The 9,876-nt window shown below is 43.3% G+C and overlaps 1 protein-coding gene across 1 annotated transcript in view; it reads right to left on the bottom strand.

The window, feature by feature from the left end:
- Positions 1-9,442, bottom strand: part of RGS6 (regulator of G protein signaling 6) — a 574,818-nt gene extending 565,376 nt beyond the window's left edge. The window contains exon 1 of the mRNA XM_082648649.1: positions 9,319-9,442. The gene's annotated coding sequence lies outside the window, so the exon portion shown is untranslated. The remainder of the gene's footprint in view (positions 1-9,318) is intronic.
- Positions 9,443-9,876: the final 434 nt, after the last annotated feature.

The following is a 9,876-nucleotide window of genomic DNA, read 5'->3' on the forward strand; positions in this document are numbered from 1 at the left end:
GTGTGTGTGTGTGTGTGTGTGTGTGTGTGTGTATGTATACATATATATGTGTGTGTATTTACATATATATACACACATATATATGTGTGTATAGATATACACATATATATGTGTGTATATATATGTATATATATTTGCTGTTAAATTTACTTCTTCTGATACAGAAAGATGGGCTTGTAAACTGTCCTCAGCAGAATATGCCAAATCACTGGGCACACTGATTGGACCAAGATAGATATGTGATTCTAACCAGGACCAATCAGGGTCCTTCCTTGAGACTGAGATAAGAATACTGGAAGAAAGAAGGCCCATTCCCTGTGAGGGATTAGGCTGAAAGGATATGAGGGCAGGGAGATTAATGACCATCTTCTTTTTTTCTAGTGTCACAGAAGAAGGATATCAAGATGATGAGGTGTAAGAAGTGCTGATGATATCATTTAAGTCCCTGGATCCAGCCATGCCTGAATTCCCAGATATATTAGTCAGATAAATTCCTTTTTTGCTTGAGTTGGTTTGAATTTTGTTTTAGTGCAGTCGTTTTGTTTTTTGTCTACATCCAAGAGAGCTCTGAATCACCATTAACATCATCACCTTCATCATATATATGTGGCATTTAATCCCTTCAACAGACTGGCCCCAATTTGCATTTCTAGTCTTATCAATCACTATTCATCTTCATATAACCAACAACATGACCAATCTCAACCACAGGAAACATTCCGCAACTAAGAATTACCAATAAGTAAAGTTCAACTTAAAACAACCTACTTCCAAACACACTTTTGATAGCCAACTGGTCATTCCTGTTAAGGACAATTAGAAAATATAAGAAACTGGGGATTCGAAATGGATTTTTTTTAAGTGGGGGAGTATGGCAGATGGCAGGCTGAAGAAGTGGTTTTTGCAGAGAAGCTTTTGAAAGCTAAAGGAAGCCAAAGAAACGAAAACCTAGAATTAACAGCATATGCTTTGGCATGAAGTGAAATACCCTATGCGTTGGGGTGAGACATCGGAGAACTTCCTAATCGGCCATGCCAAGCAAGTTAAATAAAGTTTAGCCCAAGATGTATCCACTTTAACCTTAAGCCATAGGAAGATCTGGGAGTCAGTGGTCAACCTCTCAGTCTGAAAGTCTAAAAGGCATTGAACATTTGGACAGAGATCCTGACATCGTGGGGAAAAATGCCCATTCGCATGGGAATTGTTCATTGACTATAATAAAGCAAAACCAGTTACAAGCATTTCACTGCAAGGGAGCAATCTCCTGAATAACAGTAAGAAGTAACTAGAAATTCATTGTGACATACCCTCTATTATCAACATAAGGTGAGGAAAATGTCACTCAATCTACTTTGTTTTCTCATTTTACTTTCAGTAAACATAAATTTAGATTGCCCCATCCCTGTTTCCCCTTAAATTCTAAGTTCTTCAAAATGAACTTCCCTGCCTGAAAGGTCTTTGAGGACCTGACTCTCGGTAGAGAGGTATTAAAAATCCTTTGCACACTTTGTCACTTCTATCCTTTTACTTACACTGAAATGCCTCAAGCACACTTTGACCACCTCTGTCCCCTGCCCCATCTCTGCAGATCCCCAACTCTGCAGGTCCTCCAACATCCAATTCATCCATTCAACCTCTTCAGTGAAATCTCCCAGTGGGAAGTAATCCCTCCCTCATTCCATGTATACATGCCTGTCTTACCACATTCTGTTTCTCCATCTTTTTCCCCTCAACAGAATTTTAAACTTCTTGAAAACAGAAGCCATATCTGATTAATCATCATCTAGAAAAGGGCCTTCAGTAGTGGGACCACTGTCATCACGAACAAGGAGCAGAGACCTTAGACTAACTGTCGCCTGGGGTAGGAACACCCCCTCCCCTTCCCCCATCCTCCCCCACCCCCAAACTAAGAGTGACTAAGGGCTTCCCTGGTGGCGCAGTGGTTGAGAGTCCACCTGCCGATGCAGGGGACACGGGTTCGTGCCCCGGTCCGGGAAGATCCCACATGCCGCAGAGCAGCTGGGCCCATGAGCCATGGTCGCTGAGCCTGTGCTCCGCAATGGGAAAGGCCACAACAGTGAGAGGCCCGCATACAGCAAAAAAAAAAAAGAGTGACTAAACCTCAGATTTCCAGGAATACTCTCTCTTACAGGAATGCCTGTGAAGCAATCACAGTTTCTCAGCCCTATTCTGCACCTGGGGAGAGCACAGATCAACAGCATTAAGCTGCTTTGTCTAACGTCACAAACCCCTGGCTACAGGCAGGAACCAGCAGCCAAGTCCCTAAACCACCTGCCATTCTGAAAGTTAAAAGTGCCTACCCCTTAAAAACAAACTCCAGTATAATCAATAAATGTATCTTTTGTGAATGCATCCTTTCTATTCTGACCAGCTGCTGAATCAGTCTTTGTTTTAGGATGTATGGTCAGCAAAATAATATAACGGTAGCTTCCTGCTAGGTTTGGAATCTAAATGCTCTAGCACTTACATAGTGGCTCCAGGGAAATATACACAGTATACTGTTTTTAAAGTTGTTGTCTTTCTTCTACAGAGGTCACAAGAAGAAAAAACACTGCCAGCTCAAACCAGCGTTTTGTTTGGATTGGGCATTGTAGATCCTGTAATATTTTTCTAATTGGAATTAGTTGCTAATGACTAAAATGGATTAAAAATGGATGACAACAGCTTTCTGAGCAGAACATACCCTTTGCTTTAACACAGTCCTTACCTGCTCCTAATGCTTCCCAACCCTGAGGTCCAGCACCAGATGCCATTCATCGTCACACATGGGTGGCTGTTTGGCTTTTAGAAAAAAAGAAAGTGTTATTTGGTACCCATGTCTCTTTCAAAAATGGGGCAGAGGGCCCCATGTTTCAAGAAGCTGGGGATAAACACATTTCTTTCTGAGAGTAAAAACTTTCTACATGTTTTACACACAAACAGAGCATGGTTTTGATGGAAAAATACAACTTAAGTTACCACTGTGAAAGAAACCTGACTCCAATAAAGATGTTAAAAAAAAAAAAGAAACCTCACTTGTTTCACTCATCTGCTTTACCTAACTGGCTCTGTGTTTGAGTGTGCAACCCATTTTCTAAGGCTTTTCCCTTCCTTCATTCATTTCACAAACAGCTCTCAAGCAATTACTATGAATCAGAAACTGACAGATGTTGAAGCTACAGGAGGGAATAAAACAGAGTCCCTGCTCTCAGGGAGTGTACATGTTAGCGGACAGAGACAGACAAAATACAAATAAAAACATATAGTGCAATGTCATGGTGATAAAGCTCTGAAGAAAACTGGAGCAGATAAGGCAATACAGAGCACTGTTGAGGCAGGAGTTAATTATTTTAGCTACGCTGGTCTGGGATGACTCTGATGATGAAGTTTTTACATTAGTTTTTACTCTGAAAGCAAACAATAATTGGTTTAATTATTATTATTATTAACACCTCTTATCTGAAAAGATTGCTATTATCCCCTCTCTTCACCTATGAAATTTCTGCCTATTTCCCAAAGCCTCTCTTCCAGGTCTGATTATACAATGTTCTCTCTCTGAACTGGACTGTACTTACTGTCTTCATCATCTATTTGCTACCCAATCTGACTTATAAAATTCCGTGCATTATTTTCCTAAACTGTCACTGAACATCCTTTGTTCATTTTCTGTTTATTTCTATTTCTCTCCAAAACAACTGAAATGAACTCAAGGGAAGGGTTTCTGTTCATCCCTGACCTTGTGATATATCAGAGAGACTTGGGATCTTAGGGTCGGATAAGATCTGGATTTAAATCTTGGTTTTAATAACTCAAAAACTACCTGACCTAGGGCAAGTGGCTGAATCTCTTCTTCAGCTTCAGTTTCTTCATCTGTAAAATGGGAGTGACACCACCTAATTCTTGTTAAAGTCTTTGAGCTACAAAAGGCTTTACATGTGCTAATTCTTCTAAGGTCAGTCCACTGCTGTATGACAGATGCATAGCTCTGTAGGCTGGGCAACTTCTGGCTAAGGAAACCAATTTCTCTCAAGCATTTACTATGAGTGTTGCCTCATGGTGGGGGCAGGATAAAATTATGGTTTAAATAAAAAAAGCCACAGCCTAGTGGGAGAGACAAACATGGACGTATAATTACAAACTGGGACGAGGACCTCACTATACCATGGATCTCAGGTGGATCTAGCCAAGCAGAATCAAGCAAACAATAAGAATGGGGGTTAGAACCATTTGCACCTTGCATATTCACCTGTAACTGCCCATGCGCCTGTACCCAGACCAGTCCATGCACCCACATCTGGTCCAGTCTGCACATCTGCACCAGTATTTGTCCATCCTTCCTTTCATTTTCACCCACCCATAGATGTCACTCTGCAAGTCAGTAACTCAGCAAATATTTACCAAACTCCTACCATGTGCCAAGCACTATAAGAGATACCAAGAAAAGAGAGGAAAATAGCACAGGGCCTTGTCTGGGTGTGGGTCACGGTCTGGCCCAAGAGATATCAATGTAGCTGCAGCCCCTATTTTTCACTTCTCTTCCTGCTGGTGACTAATGGCCTTTAGGCTCATGGAAACAGATCTCCGGCTGCCACAAAAGAAGATCATCCTCACTCCACCCTTTCCACTTCCAGTGTTTGGGCCACTTGCTTTCTTACATCAAGTGTCAGAACTATGGAGTAAGATTCTCCAAGGAACTTAGGAGTTCCTCAGCTGCTAGGCTGCTAGAGCAAGTCCTCAGGAATAGAAAAAAGTTGGAAACGATTGCCCTGAAATACTTAGTATTTCCCAACAGACTCAGGCTGGAGGAGGTCACCGAGAGGATGTGGCTTCCAGTTGACCTGCAAGTTGAATCCCGGCACTCAGGAGGCTCCTCACTCCTCCCCCGTGCTTGGAATGTGCATTCTGCCCACCATCCCCCTGGGGAGCATGTGCAAGGATGCAGCCTTGGGGGAGAGAGAGAGAGAGTAAGGTGTTGTTGAGACCATCTGGACTGAGGACTTGACTGAGCCCAGTTAAAGCCTCAGAGTAGAAACACAGGCCTGAAAAACATAAATTTTTAAGGTTCTGGCCGGTGGGTACAGAGATCTACCCCTCTGGCCCTGTGGAAGACAAGCCTCTTATGTAAGTTTCCTTGCTTATTACAACTTTCACCTACCAACCTGGAGGTCTCCCTCTTTCTTCCTTCTCCTTGCCTTCCATGTGTGGGGACCAGTTTCAGATTTCATTCAGGGAACAACCAGGGTTGTAACTCATTATCAAAATTCTTAGAAAACAGGAAGTATGGTGTAACAGGGCCCATCTTCTCCAGCTACTGGGCCTCCTCTGCCCTTCTCCTCACAGCCACACATACTCAAGGGGTATACATTTTATTTTTATTTTACAGACGAGGACATTGAGGTTCAGAAACACAATGAACAGGGTTTAAAATGCCTGTTGTGCTACTTAAAGAGCTATGGATGGTATCTCTGTGGGAGCTCGGGGCTGGCCTGGATTGAATGCAATACAGGCGCCTGGGGACCTCTGAGGGCTGCCACCACCCATCCACGTTCATACAGGACACTCTCAACTCAGGAGCCTCTGATGAACGTGTGCTTTCCCCTGTGCAAGAAAATAGCCTCTAAGGGTAGGGCAGACAGCAGTGGACAAGGGAGCTCTACCATGCCAAAACTTGAAGGTGGCTTTTTCCTTTGATGGTTTTACCAAAGTATTTCGAAAAGCCCAGACAGCTGTCTCCACCGCAACTCATTTGAATAGCCTCACTCACAGGAGCATCTACTCTGTTCATATTCAAATATTTACACATTTTTCAGTTTCCATCTGCCTACTTATGAGCAGTTTTGCTGTCTCTACAGTTGGAAGAACTGGGTTTCATGACTGATTATTATTCTTATTACAGATTTAATGGTTCCAAATTATGGACGATGATCTCTTTTATCCTGACCACTTCGGAAAGTTTTTTTCCCCATGGAGAAAACTGATAGCAGTTTGAACAAAGTTAACCGGGCACTTACTGGCAGTTACATTCCTAGGCATGGGGCAGAGGGATGCAAAGAAAAGTGCAACAGTGTTTCTGCCCCCAAGGAACTTACCATCTAGTTCTCAGGGTGGTCCCCAGACCAGCAGAATCAGCGGGACCATCATGCTAGAAATATAAATGCTCAGGCCCCATTCCAGACCAACTGAGTCCAAAACTCTGGGGGTAACCCCCAGCCATCTGTGTTTGAAAAAACCTGCTTCAAACAAAGATCATCCTCATCAAAGGTCAAAACGACAAGTATGTGGTTAGCTTATTGAGCTAAATCTAAAAGTATGTGGTTAGCTTATTGAGCTAAATCTAAAAGTGTCATTTGTCCTTTGAGGAAACAGGCCCAGAGCCCAAAAGCCACATGAGGAGTTGGTGGAGAAACTGAAACCAGAACTCAGGTCTCCCACCACCACCCCCAGCCCTGCATAGCCAAGGTTCTTTCTGTTTCTTTTCTGGTGCTTTAAATCCTAAATCTTATGGGGAGCCAAGTTTTGCCAATCCAAAGTGCAAACACTGGTTTTCAAAGACAACAGAGAAACTGGTCACTTTGAAAATAAAGACCACTAACAAAAATTAAAACCTGATATATCAAAGCCGTCCAGCAAACTAGCAGTAATTTCCCAAACCTTTAACACACATCCAAGTTTCATTTACAATTTGAAAATTGCGGGGGTGGGGGGCGGGATAGGGAGAAGGGTAAAAATACAAGAAATAATGTGATCAGAATATAGTCTAGAAAAATATATAGTATGCGGAAATGTCAAGTGGTTCACCTTCTATGGGAGAATTACAAACGATCTTCCATTTTTTCCTTTGTATTTTCCTGAATTTTTCCCAATGGTTATTTATTACTTTGGTATCAAGAAAAAAGTAAAACCACTTTTTTGAAATGTTACATCCATAATCACGCAACATAAAGGTTTATTTTGTAATTCTATTTCTTTCCATACAGCAGGATAGTGTGTGTGTAGTAATTATTTATATCATGCCATATGTTACAACGAAGATGAAATTCGGTAAATATATTCCATCCAGCTGGCACTGAAAATGAAGAGGTTAAATGCTTTCCTAGGTTCAAAGCACTATGAATTAAGACGAGCTAACTGTGAAGCTAAAGGAGAAATTAATCCCAGTATTGAGATCTCTGAGAGCATCTCTTTCGAAAAACATTGATGTGACACATAGCTCCTTACTCATATCTCCCTGATGTTGAACCCCTGGCACCATACAGAAGGTTTGGCAATTCCTGGCAAAGTCTTAGGAGTTCAGGGGATAAAATGCATGGGAGAATATCAGAGAAATAAGAAAGAGAATGATCCTATTTTTATATAAAAGTCTGTTCCTGTGGACAGTAAGACATCCAAAATTACTGACAAATTTCATTGTCCTAAATATCCTTTAAAATTTTTTTCTTTCTCAAGAAATGTTTGCTCATTTAAAAAAAATATCTATATTTGCCATCTCATTCCACAAATCATAAATAAATAAATAAATAAGGACTGTCTCATTTAAAGAGAACTTTCTGCCACAAAAGCATTGTTGCAATGCTTCACTTGATAAGATAAATTTGTGCTGGAAGAAAACCTAGCATTGTTTTACTGAAACTCTCAGCAATATAAATTCAGTGCATGTTAATTAAAGTTTCTTAAAGGAGACAGGGAAGTAAAGTTAAGAACAAATGTAATTACTTACTATGGAAAAGAAAACGCCAGTGGCTACCTACTTCAGAAAAATACCTCACAGAAGCTGACATTTCTAGAATTTCCAGACACTTTCAGAAAAGGACAAATTATTTGGGGTAAAAAAATATATATAGTAATACATCAACATTTATAGTACATAAGCTCACCAGATCTACACCACAGTTCAGCTTAGTAATATCAGAGAACGCAGGAAGAATTTACCAATTTACCATCTTGGTTTTCGCTGTTCAGCATGTGAGCGTTTCCTTACAAAGGTAAATCTCTGAAGAGTCTCCAATTTCCCTCAGTCCTCTACTTGCTTTCTCTCACAGGGCAGTCCCACCCATTACAAAAATAACAAATTAATAAAAAAGAAGAAAGAATATAATGACTATACCACTCACAGAAAGTTTCTCACCAACCCCCCAGTGCCCACTCCATATAACTACCTATCTACCTGGGAAAATTGGTCCATAAAAGCCTTACTTATTAAGCCAAATCTGACAGTTTCCTTTCAGTTTAACACTTTTTGACAACACACACAAACCTGTGGCTCAGACTCTAACTCCATCCGGACACTTATAAGCCCATTTCTTATTCTTCCATCTCTCATGAGCCCCCTCTGCTAAGAAAAAGGGTCCAACCCTTTTGGGACCCTAGGAAAGTAGGTCCCGGTTTACCTACTACTGCTTATTTTTGCAGTTTTACTTTCGGACTGCTAAAAGGTATTGATCAGAAACTATCTGCAGATCCAGCTGCTAAGCACTGATAAATACTGAGGGAACAATTCCAAGCCAAGAACAATACCCAAAATATCTTAAGTTTGTAGCATGGAAATGCCACTCGTCTCAACAAGAGAGAAGGAAACAACGCTCCTACTCCATCAAAATAAAAAATAGTAAGTAGAAGATTCATCATCTTCCATTCTGAACAAAATTAAATTTTCTGGGTCACTTTCCTTTCCTGTCTCACTGGGCCACTTCTTACGCAGCCTGACAGTGACGGTAAACACGGTCCTTCACACAACCCTTTCAGTTGTCATCCTCACGGAGCAAATACCCACCCGGCCCTTTCCTGCCGCGGTCCCCAACAACAGACCTCACCACCCACCCCTGCACTCCACAGCTCGCCTGTCGCTTGCTTTTCTTCCAAACCACAAATGGGTGAGCTTATTCAGAGAAAAAGTTAATGAACATCTGCTTTTGAGGTAAAACTGTCCTACCTGTGATCACGGAATCAGAAGATTGGAAGTACCTAAAAGCACGTACCCTCTGCCAGCTCGCCCCGGCCGGCCGGTGAGCGCCTCACACCCAGAAACCCAGGAACATGATTTATATGCAGACCTGCACCCGTCCCACACAACTCCACACGCCAGCTTGCCTAACCACTTATGTAAGCTCGTGCCTCTATAGTCCCAAACTGCACACACACACACACACACACACACACACACACCCCGACACCTGTCACGTATCTGCAATGGACAAGCATCTACACCCAGGAAATTAAATGAAATCAACACACATGAACTGGAAGGGTGAAGGGCATACCGTTTTAAAACATCTTTTCCCCCATTTGTTTCTTGCTCATTTCTGTGACAACTACAATTACCTTAGCAACCAAAGAATTGCGTTGACTCCCCCTCCGGTTTCTGAATTTCTCCTAAAGACAAGCTTGCGCCAGGTTCATGGTAAAGCTAGAGGAGTCCAGGGATCAAGGGGCCGGCAGCTTCTTGGGGGCGGAGGGGACGCCTGGGTTAGTCTCCGCGCGGCTCTCCAACGTCTCGCCTGGTCTTCCCGAGTTTCCGCGGTGGAGAGCGCGGGGTCTCAGCGAGCGGACCGCGAAGCCCGAGGCCGGCGCGGAGGCGCGGTGGGTCGCATGGTGTCAAGGGCGCAGGTCGGTCGGGTGTCTCCAGCGCGCTGGGGGATGGCCCCGCTCTCCGCGCTCCTGGGCGCTCCCCGCTCGCCCGCCTCTGTCGCCCCAGGCCGGCGGGGTCCGTAGAGCTCGGTCCGCCCCCTCGGCGCCCGCCCGCCTGCTCCCGCAGCTTCGGGAATCCGGCGCCCGGGAGAAGCTCTCGCCGCCGAGCAAGGCCGAGCGCAGGAGCTGCCCCAAGTCGCGAAGGTGCTCAGCTCCGCCGCTCGGGAGCTGCCGCAGCGGCGCCCGCTGTCG

This window comes from Grampus griseus (assembly GCF_964374135.1).
Source record: "Grampus griseus genome assembly, chromosome: 2".
Lineage (NCBI taxonomy): Eukaryota > Metazoa > Chordata > Mammalia > Artiodactyla > Delphinidae > Grampus > Grampus griseus.